This window comes from Chelonoidis abingdonii, chromosome 7, assembly GCF_003597395.2.
Source record: "Chelonoidis abingdonii isolate Lonesome George chromosome 7, CheloAbing_2.0, whole genome shotgun sequence".
NCBI lineage: Eukaryota > Metazoa > Chordata > Testudines > Testudinidae > Chelonoidis > Chelonoidis abingdonii.
Window position 1 is genome coordinate 67489625 of NC_133775.1, and position 12003 is coordinate 67501627.

Genomic DNA, 12003 nt, shown 5'->3' on the forward strand with positions numbered 1-12003 from the left:
ACTACCCTTACTACAAATTTTATTTACAACAGTTAACTCAGCAAACCCTGCTCATATTCCAACCGGAGTCTTTGAGGACCCAGGACGGCAGTGAATGTCACAGACTGACTGTATGCTATTTCCTTTTATTGGTCCCAAATATACCATCCATCAACTTCACAGTATTTTACCTTGGTCTCAGATTATGAGGTGGAGTAATTGAAGGGATTGCTCAATTGTCACTATACCCTTCGTAATTTTGATTAATTCCACTGAGCCCTCACTATTCTTTCCAGGATTAAACAATCCTAGCGTTTGCAGTCTCTCCAAATAAACCATTCCCATCTGGGCATCTAACCAGAGTCACTTCCCTTCTCCAGGGTCTCCAGTAAATATAAAAGACAAGAAATTTAAAAATGATCAAAGCAAATGTTTTTCTACTCAACACACAATTGACCTGTGGAACTCACTGCCACAAGATATGCTTGAAAGAAAAGAGCTTAGTATGATTCTATCATAGGGCAAGCTGACCTTTTGGGGTGAGGAGGGACTTAGCCTCACCTTTGCCATGTTTAGCCCACTTCCCCAGGTGAAGGGAATGAGAGTACAGGGGTCTTGTGCCAAGGAGGAGCATGTGACCCAGCCTGCTGAGAAATAAAAGCACAGCCTGCTTTCATTCAGGAAACGTAGGAAGGGGATGCTGCACTGACAGGCAGGTAAGCATCCAAGAAAAGGCCAGTGAGGAGCTTGGACTGAGCATACAGAAGGAGGCCCTGGGAAGGAAAGCCAGGCTAGGTAGGGTTATGGGGTGGCTAGTCTAATTGCTTAGAGTCCCAGGGCTGGGATTTTCCCCCTATAGTGCCACCTTGTGAGGTTTGACAGCCAACAAAGGGGGAATGAAAGGACTTGAGTGCAGCCTGGCAGAAGGGATGCAGACTGTTGTGTGCAGGAGGTCAGAGAGATTAAGGGCAGAAGGCAGCACCAGATCATCTATTTTGACGCTCTGAGTATCACAGGCCACCCACATGCCAAGCCAAACAACAGAATTAGGCCAAAGTATGACAGCTCTCTGGAGCCTGAGCTGGTGTGTAGCCCCTGCATGGAACAAAAGAGCCCACACTGCCCCAGGGCCTGAGGCCTGCCCCTGAACTGAAGGGCAGAGTCTGGCGAGAGCATAGGGCAGGAGGCTTTGTGTTGGCTTTGATTAGTGCTGGAAGTGGGGGCTTTCATAGCTCAGCTGCAGGCTGTCACCTCAGTGACCTACCCATACTGCAAGCAGGCAGAAGAACCATCTGGGAGGAAGGGAAACTGAGTCAGTGTCAGGGTCTGAAGCCAGACTAGCTAAACCAGGTGTGGGCAAACTTTTTGGCCCGAGGACTATATCTGGGTATAGAAATTGTATGGTGGGCCATGAACGCTCACGAAATTGGGATTGGGGTGTGGGAGGGGGTGAGGCCTCTGGTTGGGGATGCGGGCTCCGAGGTGGGGCCAGAAATGAGGAGTTCAGGATGTGGGAGGGGGCTCTGGGCTGTGGCAGGAGGGTTGAGGGTGTGGGTTCCGGCTGGGGGCGCAGACTCTGGAGTGGGGCTGGGGATGAGAGGTTTGGGGTGCAGGAAGGTCCTCTGGGCTGGAACTGATGGGTTTGGAGGGTGGGAGGGATATTAGGGCTGGGGCAGGGGGTTGGGGCACTAGGGTGGGGGTGAGGGCTCCAGCTGGGAGTACAGGCTCTGGGGTGGGGCTGGGGATGAGAGGTTTGGGGTGCAGGAGAGTGCTCCGGGCTGGGATTGAGATGTTTGCAGAGAGGGGGATCAGGGCTGGAGCAGGGGGTTGGGGCACTGGGGGGAGGGTCAGGGGTGCAGGCTCCAGGCGATGCTTACCTCAAGCGGCTCCCGGAAGCAGAGGCATATCCCTGCTGCAGGGTGCCCCATTTGCAGGCACTGCCCCTGCAGCTCCCATTGGCTGTGGTTCCCATGCTGCTGCTTCCGGGAGCCACGCGGAGCAGCCCCCAACTCTGCTCCCTGGCTGGAGCACCGGAGCGGGGCAAGCCCAGACCCCACTCCCTAGTGGGAGCTCAAGGGCCAGATTAAAATGGCTGGCAGGATGGATTTGGCCCGTGGCAGGTTACACTATAGCCAATGTTCCCTCTAATTTTTTATGTCCATGTGCGGAATGAATTTTGTTGTGTGCACCAATATGGAAGTGATGTGTGGTGGGGTGGGGCCAAGGGGGCTTAGGCTGCCCCAAGGCTGCAGAGGGAAGAGAAGTCTCCTCCCCATGCCCTCTCTTGCCATAGCCGCTCTGGGACCAGGGAAAAGGTGCCTCTCCCCACCTGAGTGGCTAGCTTAGCAGGAACTTAGCCCCATACCTGTTTGCTCTGGAGAGTTTTATACCCTTCTCTGAAGCAGCTGTTACTGACCCCTGTCAGGGATGGAATCCCAGACCAGAGGGACCTTGAGTCTGATCCACTGTCTGTCCTAGGTATTATCTAGCTCCTATCACCATCTCTGAACACCTGAGAGTCTGTAAAGTATTTATCCTCGCAACCCCCCTGCCAGACAGGGTTGTGCTATTACCCTTATTGTACATATGGGAAACTGAGGCATAGAGACACTACGTGACTTGCCCAGGGTCATATAGGAAGTCTGTAGTAGAGCAGGGATTTGACCCATGATCTCCCAAATCCTAGGCTATTGCCCTAACCACTGGACCATCCATTCCTACATGCCTTTGGGGAGTTAGATATATATATATTTTCCCCACTGTATGCACTTGGAAGTAAGAAAATACCCCCAGCTTCGCAGTGAGGCAGAGGGAATACAGGGGTAAGTGACACAGTTTCCAGTCTCCAAGATGGATCTGTTGGGCACCAGCAGCAGGCGAGTCCAGTTTCTAGCCCACCATGTGCTATAGAGAATGAGAAATCACACACATACCAGTTGGCTTCATTATATCACGCAGGAGTCCCAATCATGCCAGAAAGCAAAGTCTGCCATATTGAGTAAATACATTCCAGCCACAAGGTCTATGCAGATGTCACACCAGCATGGCCTTTACTTGCACTGATGTGGTCATTAGCCAGTGCCGGGTCTCTGAAATGATTCTCCTGCACTAGGATGGATTAGGTTGTACTGTCTGTATAAACTCATTGTTCCGAGAGTGCAAGTATTTAAGTGCAGAGTGACTGTCACTCGAGGAAGGTCACTGATTGAGTTTGTCATCCAAGGCAGCATTCCAGGCACTAATGAGCCCTGTCTCCTCTAGATTCATAAGGCTCAGCCTCTGAGCGGCTCCAGACCATGAAATGAGCCCTACTTGCCCAGGCTGATGGATGGTATATGGCCTGTTTTAGTGTTACTGAACCATCTCAGCTGAGCGGCTACTCTTGCTCCTCACACAAGGCTAGTGAATATTGACACCCAACCTAGCTGTAGTCCCAATCCTTGTAAGGAAGGGGTGGAGATTTTTCTACCACTAGGGGCTTGTGTTTCCATGGTGTTTGGATTAGGCTCCAACACAAGGATCAATATCTACAAAGACTGAACCAATCCTCCCTCCAACCCACCCATCTCTGAAATTCAGACCACTCATGTGGTTGACTCATCCTAAAATAATACCAGCCTGCAGCCATGCTACCCCATAACCCTCACCCACCTACTGCAGGAGAAAACCAGTCCCACAGCATCCTCTGAAGGTCTAGAAACCTAGGCTGTGTGGATCTAGTTCCAGAGTGGTGATGCTCTGCCATCAGCCCTCCTCCCTTTTAAACCAAGAGGCTGTTCGCTTGGCTCCACAGACCACAACTGCAGCTGTATCCTAGGAGAGAGCTGGTCCATGGGTAGCCAAATGCCAAACTGTTGAGGCCTTCATAGGTCAAAACCAACAGCTTAAATTCCAGCTCAGAACTAACGAAGCCGGAGCAGACTGTGCCAGGCTCTTGGCATGGAACAATGCTTAATATTAACAACTATGTGCAGAATAAATAAATATTTAATAATGGGCTTTTCAATCTAGCAGAGAGAGGTCTAACATGATCCATTGTCTGGAAGTTGAAGCTAAACAAATTCAGACTGGAAATAAGATGGACATTTTTATCAGTAAGAGTAACTAATCATTGGAACAATTTACCAAGGGTTGTGGTGGATTCTCCAGCAAGACTGGATGTTTTCCTAAAAGCTCTGCTCTAGGAATTATTTTGGGCAGTTCTCTGACCTGTCATTGTGATAAATGAGAGGGTGGGAAGCTCCCTTTTGTGGACACCCAGCCAGCCAGTTGGCTATTGAATCCCTTTTGGTGGTGGTTCTCTACTTGCTTTACCTGTAACCAGGGCCGGTGCAACTCATTAGGCGACCTAGGCAGTTGCGTAGGGCATTAGGATTTGAGGAGCGGCATTTCTGGTCCTTCAGCAGCGACTGTGGCAGCCGGATATTCGGCCACCCCAATCGTCGTCGGCATTTAGGCAGAGGGACCTGGGGCAGAGGGGTGCAGGGAGGGCCGCCTGCAGCAAGTAAGGGGGGACACGGCATGCAGGGGAACCGCTCCCCACCCCAGCTCACCTTTGCTCTGCCTTCTCCCCTGAGCATGCCACCGCCGCTCTGCTTCTGTCCCTCCCAGGCTTGCGCTGCCAAACAGCTGATTAGCTCCGCAAGCCTGGGAGGCAGGAGAAGTGGAGCGGCGATGGCGTGCTCGGGGAGGAGGCAGAGCATAGGTGAGCTGGGGCGCTGCCGCACAGCTCCCTGGGCCAGGGGGAGCTGCCGCGGAGGGGGGGCACCTTAGGACAGAAGGGGGGAGCTGCCGTGGGGGGCAGGGGGCGCCTCAGGGCAGAGCTGGGGGCGGAGAGCTGCCACAGAGCTTGGGGAGGGGGTGGGTGCAAGGCGGAAGTTTCGCCTAGGGAGCAAAACATCCTTGTACCCCCCCTGCCAGTAATGGGTTAACAAGCCCACAGGTAAAAGGAAACAACTGGGCACCTGATCAAAAAAGCCAACTGGGAAAAAAAGAACAGACTCATAGAATCACAGAATATCAGGGTTGGAAGGTATCCCAGGACGTCATCTAGTCCAACTCCTTGCTCAAAGCAGTACCAACCCCCAAATTCCCTTTGTGTGGTGGTGTTCTCTGGGAAAGAGGGGAACAGGGAACAGTTATGCTCTGAGAAGCTTTAAGCAGGTATGAAAAAAACATCAGATCATACCCAAAGATTGATTATCTGAAACTCTAGAAATGTAAGTAAATTAGGGAATGTCTAGGAAGACGCACATAGAGTTATTTCTTTTATTTTTTATTGGTTTGTGGACTCCTCTGTGCTAACCTCAGATGCTTTTGTTTTGCCTGTAACTGTTAAGCTGAACCTCAAGAAAGCTATCTTGATGCTTAATTTTTGTAATTGTTCTTTTAAGATCTAGCAAAAAGCCTAAGTTCCAAATGTATTTCCTTTTTTTGGGGGGGTGAGAGTTAATAAAATTTACCTTTTTTAAGATCAGGATTGGCTATTTGTGTCCCTAAGAGGTTTTGTGCACATGTTGTTTAATTAGCTGGTGTCAACAGCTGATTTCCTTTGTTCCTTTCTCAGCTCTTTCCAAGGAGGGTGGGGGTGAAAGGGCTTGAGGGTACCCCACAGGAAGGAATTCCCAAGTGCTCCTTCCTGGGTTCTCAAAGGGGTTTTGCACTTGGGTGGTGGCAGCATCTACCCATCCTAGGTCAGAGAGAACGTGTGACCTTGGGAGTTTAATACTAGTCTGGAGTGGCCAGTGTCAATCTTTAGAATCCTTGTGGGCCTCCGCCTTCTGCACTGGAAGTGCCAGAGTGGGGAATCAGCCTTGACATGATGGCAGAGCGGTGGGATCGTTTTGAACCAGAAGCACAAACCTCAGGATTTTAAAAGGACACATTTTTCCTTTTGACAGCCTACAAGCCGGGGAGGGTTTTGTTTCTTTTGTTTTCTTGTCTTTTCTTTTCTTTTTTGCCTGAGGGAGAACAGGCACACAAAGGGTTGAGCCTGCAAAGCCAGGGAGTCCAAAAAGCAGTTTATATAGTTTTGCTAGCTTTGTGGCAGTGAAATAGTTAGGCTAGCGTAGGGCAACCTGTGCGTGAGGTTGAGGTCAGGCACCGAAACCTTAGAAAAACAAGTCTTCCCGCAGCGGTACGCCACAGAGAAGACTGACCCAGAGCAAGTACAGACATCCAGCTCCATGATGGAAATGAAGGGAGCAGATAGGGGAATGGGGACTTCCTAGGAGAGAAGGGTCAGCCCTCCCCCAACTGAGATCCTGGTTCCAGGATGGAGGGATGTCCTTAGCTCAGGCCAAGGTCTAACAGAGGCAGAAAGGAAAGTGCCAGAGTGGGGAATCAGCCTTGATAATCATACAGGAGGTCAGACTGTATGATCACAATATTCCCTTCTGATCTTGGATCTGTGAAATAATCTATGTGCAGGCAAGTTCTGCACTAACTAAAGTCTCCTTGTGATTTTCAGGTGTAACCAGTTCAGAGCACAGTGTTTTTCCCAGGAATTGAAATTAGAGGGGCGTTCGAATATATGGGTGGTGACGGCTGACGAGGGTTGAGACTGTGATGGGCTATATGGCACCATAGTAAAAACTGAAAAACGTTTCACAATTATTTTATTAGATTTAACCCATGTTTTAAAATCATCACAGAAATTAAAGTTGGCTACTCACGCCTACTATGAAGGACGATATCTACATCCTTCTTGGTTTCTTGTTGTAATTTTGCACAAGCCTTTGGTGTCTTTTTGTGTGTCTGTTGCTTCCAGTCCTTCATGATATGCTCACGATCAGGCAGAAGGTGACTTCTTTCAGAACACATAATTCTATTCAGTCCCAGTGTATCTTTTATTTGTTTCCAGGACATTCAGTTCTTTTGGACTCTTGCTGAAAAAAGAATATAACAAAGCCATTAAATGTGTGGCTTTTAACTGTCTTTTGAAGATTCTGCAGCACTCGCTGAAGTAGATGGTGCATATAGGAGAAATTAGGGTTCGACTTTTCTCTGAACAAAGCTTGTACTCCACTATGTCTTCCAGAGAAATTTATAGCTCTATCAAATGCACAAACAGCCATCTGTCTGGGGTTCACTTTACAGACATTTAACTCTTCTAAGATGTCACAGATGCAGCTGATGTGTCTTCTATAACCTGAACATCTGGAATGAATCCACTGGCCTACAATGGACATCACGATAATGTTCACAATGACTTAATACTTGATGCCTATTTGCCCTGGTGCATTCACTAGCCATGTGATCAGCCTGGCAAACCAAGCTCTTCCACTTTTAGTATATAAATCCATGCTATGCCCACAGCTTGAATACTGCATGCAGTTCTAGTCACCCCCATCTCAAAAAAAGATAGATTGGAATTGTTAAAGGTTCAGAGAAAAGCAACAAAAATGATTGGGGGTATGGAATAGCTGCCATATGAGGTGATATTAAAAAGACCGGGACTTTTCAGCTTGGAAAAGAGACGATTGAGATGGTATATGATAGAGGCCTATAAAAGTGTGAATGGTGTGGAGAAAATGAATAAGGAAGTGTTATTTACCCTTTCACTTAACATGAGGACCAGGGGTCACCCAATGAAATTAATAGGCAGCAAGTTTAAAATAAACAAAGGGAAGTACTTTTTATACAAGGCACAGTCACCTATGGATAGGGTGACCATATTTCCCTAGCTGAATACGGGAACCCTGGTAAAATTGTTCAAATTCAAGTGAGATCAATGGCAAGCAATGAGACCTATGCAGTAGCCCCCCCCCACCTCACCCCTCCCCAACATGCTATAAAAACTCCAAGCCAGCGGGGCAAGGAGGGCTTCGGGCATAGGCATATGCCTTCTATTTGGGGGGCAGGGGCCAGTGAGGCTCAAGTCAGCTCCATATGGCGGGGCCAGGGAGGGATTCTTCTCAGCAGGGCACTCAACCTGTCTAGGTTGTGGCTGTGGGGGAGACACAACCAAAAATTATAACTCAAAGGTGGGGGGTTCAGCTCAAAAAGTTTGAAAACAGTTCTGGGCGCAGAAAGAGAGGTAGCTAGATGCTGTGTGCAGGCAGATGGGGTAGCTCAAGGGGCAGGGAAGGGAAGGGGTGCCTAGGGGCTGTGTGTGGGCAGGGGTGGTAGTTCAGGGTGCAGGCAAAGGGTAGCTAAGGGCTGTGTGCGGGCAGGGGGTTAGCTCATGGGGCAGGGAAGGAAAGGGGTGGCTAGGGGCTGTGTGTGGGCAGGGGTGGTAGTTCAGGGTGCAGGCAAAGGGTAGCTAAGGGCTGTGTGCGGGCAGGGGGTTAGCTCATGGGGCAGGGAAGGAAAGGGGTGGCTAGGGGCTGTGTGTGGGCAGAGGGGGTAGCTCAGGGTGCAGGGAAGGGGTAGCTAGGAGCTGTGTGAGGTCAGGGGGGGTAGGTCAGGGTGCAGGGGAGGGATCGCTAGGGGCTGTGTGCAGTCAGGACGGTCCCTATTCCTTGAGGGCTCTGCCAGCCATGGCTCTTACCGGCTGCGTGAAAAAATGGGGTTGGGAGCTGAAACTATTCAACCCCCTGGCCCAGCAGGAGAGGAGAGAACATCACAGCTGTCTCCTCCATGTCACTAGCTCCACACTGTCTGGCTCCAGATTCCCATCCGAACTGGCCAGGGGGCAGGGAGAGAAGGAGGTGTGGGGGTATGTGGAGCTGCCCCTGGACTGCCCTGCACTTCCACTGCAGTTTAGAGGGGCAACATCTTTGATGCCCCCCAACGCTGCCCACAGGGAGCACCGGGGATCCGGGACTCAGCCCTGCCACTCCTGGTTTCAGTGGGGGCAGTGGGGAATGGGGACACCAGAGATCGGGGCTTCAGACCCAGGGTGGAGGGTGGTGCCAGGGATTGGGGCTTCAGACCAGTGGAGGAGCACTGGTGATCAGACCTTCAGCCCCATGGGTCCAGTTTCAGCCCCAGGGAGTGGGGGGCGGGTGCACCAGGGATTGGGGCTTCAGCCCTGCAGCTCCTGCCTTCAGCCCTGCAGGGGTCACCAGGGCCTGGGCATTCAGCCCCACAGCTCCTAGCTTCAGCTGGGGGAGGAGGGCACGTTAGGGCTCCCAGCTTCAGCCCCACAGAGGGTGCCAGGGATTGGATTTTCAGCTCCATGGAGAGCACTGGGGCTGAAGCTCTGGCTTTCAGCATTGGCGCCCAGTGGCCCCACTGAAAGGGCTTGTGGACTCTGCTTGAGAACCCCTGCTTTAGGTTTCACATGGGGAAGAGTGACCCCCCCCCCACAGGGCTGCCTCTTCTCCTACCTGACGTCACCTCTTCCTGTCTCTCCACCCAGCCTGAGGCCACCATGTGCTCTCACTGACTGGCCACCGCCTGCCCGCACTCACCCACCAGCCACAAACAAGACGCAGTTGGGGCTGCACTGACTGGCCAGCAAGGGAATGGAAAATACTGGACAATTTGCCCATTTTTTAAAAGAAGGTGGGATACCTGCAAGAGGTTGTAAATACGGTACTGTCCTATCTATGGAACTTTTTGCCAGAGTTCTGCTGTGAAGGCCAAAATTATAACAGGGTTCAAAAAAGAACTAGATAAGTTCATAGAGGTTAGGTCCAGCAATGGCTATTAGCCAGGATGGACAGGGATGCAACACCATATGCTGAGTGTCCCTAGCCCCTGTTTGCCAGAAGCTGGGCATGGATGACAGGGGATGGCTCATCGGCTGATTCCCTGTTCTGTTCATTCCCTTTGAAGTACCTGGCACTGGCCACTGTCGGAAGACAGGATACTGGGGTAGATGGACCTTTGGGCTGACCCAATATGGCTGTTCTTACATAAAAATTAATTACAATATAAAAAGGTTTAGTACAGAAACGCCTTGAGATAGCAATGATGTAAGATAACAACCTAGGCAAATAATGCATTTTAAAAATCTTGGCCTACTAGGAAACATACATTTATATACGTTTCCCAGTCACAAATCTAGCATTCTGGAGCGAAGTCACTAAAACATAGTCCAACAAACAAATTCTTTGGCCACTGTTGTTCGTCATGCCAGTGTCACTCCACTGCTCCGTCCCCATTGGCCCTGGACAGCCACATTCTGCTACCACCTGCCACAGTGACCTCTTAGAGTTGGGCTCTTGAGGTTCCACTCAGCTCTCAATGATTTCAGCTCTCAGTGGGGGGGATCTTACTGCTAGTGCAGGCTGGGCTGTCTTTCCACAGAAACACTGTCCCACAGCAGGTTTAAGCTCTTAGACCTGCTTATCAATGATTTCAGCTCTAGTGGTCACTTAATGAACCAAAAGACTCTCTATGAATTCTAATCACCTCTATCTCTAAACAGGAGAGAGGGGGAGGTCAAATAGTGCCCATGCCTCTTAGGCAGAGCCATCACCACCAAGCAAAACACTTATGCCCTTCTCTCTCTCTCTCTTTTCACTAGGATATGGCATCAAACCTCTTGCGTAGGGCATGGAGTTCAGTTGAGAGTGACCAGTGCTCAAGCAAATTTGTTACTTTCATAACTGATGTGGCAAGCCCAGAGGTCCCGGGGCTATGAACTTCCAAGCCTAGAGGTGCTGGGGCTCAGCCCTGGCAAGCCCTAGCACAAATTAAGCACTGAGGGAGACCTCCTCATTCAGACAGGTCAAGCACAGTTCTGCTGCCCTTTATTTATATAATAAAGATAACTTTCCATGACCCCCACATTCTACTAAAGTGATTTGCAACCCACCACCAGCCATAACTGATCACTTTGGCAGCACAGTTCTGTCTGCTGGCACAGTAGGTGTGTTCATGTAAGGCCACGTCTACACTACGGGATAAAATCGAATTTGCTAAAATCAGTTTTATAAAACTGATATTATAAATTCGATTTCATGTGACCACACTAGGCATGGTAATTCGGCGTTGTGCGTCCATGCTCCGAGGCTAACGTCGATTTCTGAAGCGTTGCATTGTGGGTAGCACTTTCGTAGCTATCCCATAGTTCCTGCAGTCTCTCCCGCCCCTTGGAATTCAGGGTTGAATCTTAATTGTTGCGGGGGGTTCTGGGTAAATGTCGTCAGTCATTCCTTCCTCCAGGAAAACATCAGCTGACAATCCTTTCGCGCCGTTTTCCCATGTGATTGCCCGGCAGACGCCAAGCGGCGGCAACCATGAGCCCGTTCAGCTTTTTTTTTCCGCACCGGTATGTGCTGATGCTATCGGAGAGAGAGGCAAACTCCACGCTACTACAAGCAGATCATCTTGCTTTGCAATATAGCAGAGATGATCACTCGCTCATTCTGTACCTCTACTGCCGGAAAACTGCAATGAGGATACGTTAGCTCATCCCCCTGTACTGTCCACGTATCATAATTGCCCCTGGCTGAAAATTTTAAAGCAAATTGGGATTGACTCACTTGGGACTGAGTCAATCACTCCCTATGGTTTCTAAAATAGAGTCACCTGCTAGAATAAGGGCAAGTTTTAACAGAACCCAGTGTAATCAGAGCACACTGCTCCTTGTCAGTATTCAGGGGGTGCCCCTGCAACAACCACACCCATATGCTCCTCCTCCCCCACCTTCTGGCTACGCGTGCAGGTCCCCCCCCTTTGTGTCCCTGATTGAATCAGGAAATAAACACGAGACTGTAGTGAGATAAAATGAGGGTGGGGGAGGCACTTGGAGCAGCCTCCGGGGCTGAAGTCCAGCATTACGGAATCCTTTCTTTACACAGAAAGGGAGGGGCTGAAGCCCCAGTTGCGATTGAATAATGCTGGTTTATAGCCATTCTGTCCTAATCTACTGGGAGTAACCACCAATGTTGGGTCAATGTCACCATGTAGAATATTGATGAAGACGGTTACTAGCCTACTGCACATCTACCACCAGGGAGGGGAGAGGGAGAAAGAGCGATACGCTCTTCCACGCTGCAGCAATCGCGTCACCACCAGCATTCAACAACATAGGGACACTGAAAGTAGTCAAGGAATGATTCTTCCCTTTCTTTCATGTGGTGGTGGGGGGCGGAAAGACAACTGAGACTGTTCCTGAACCACCAGAAC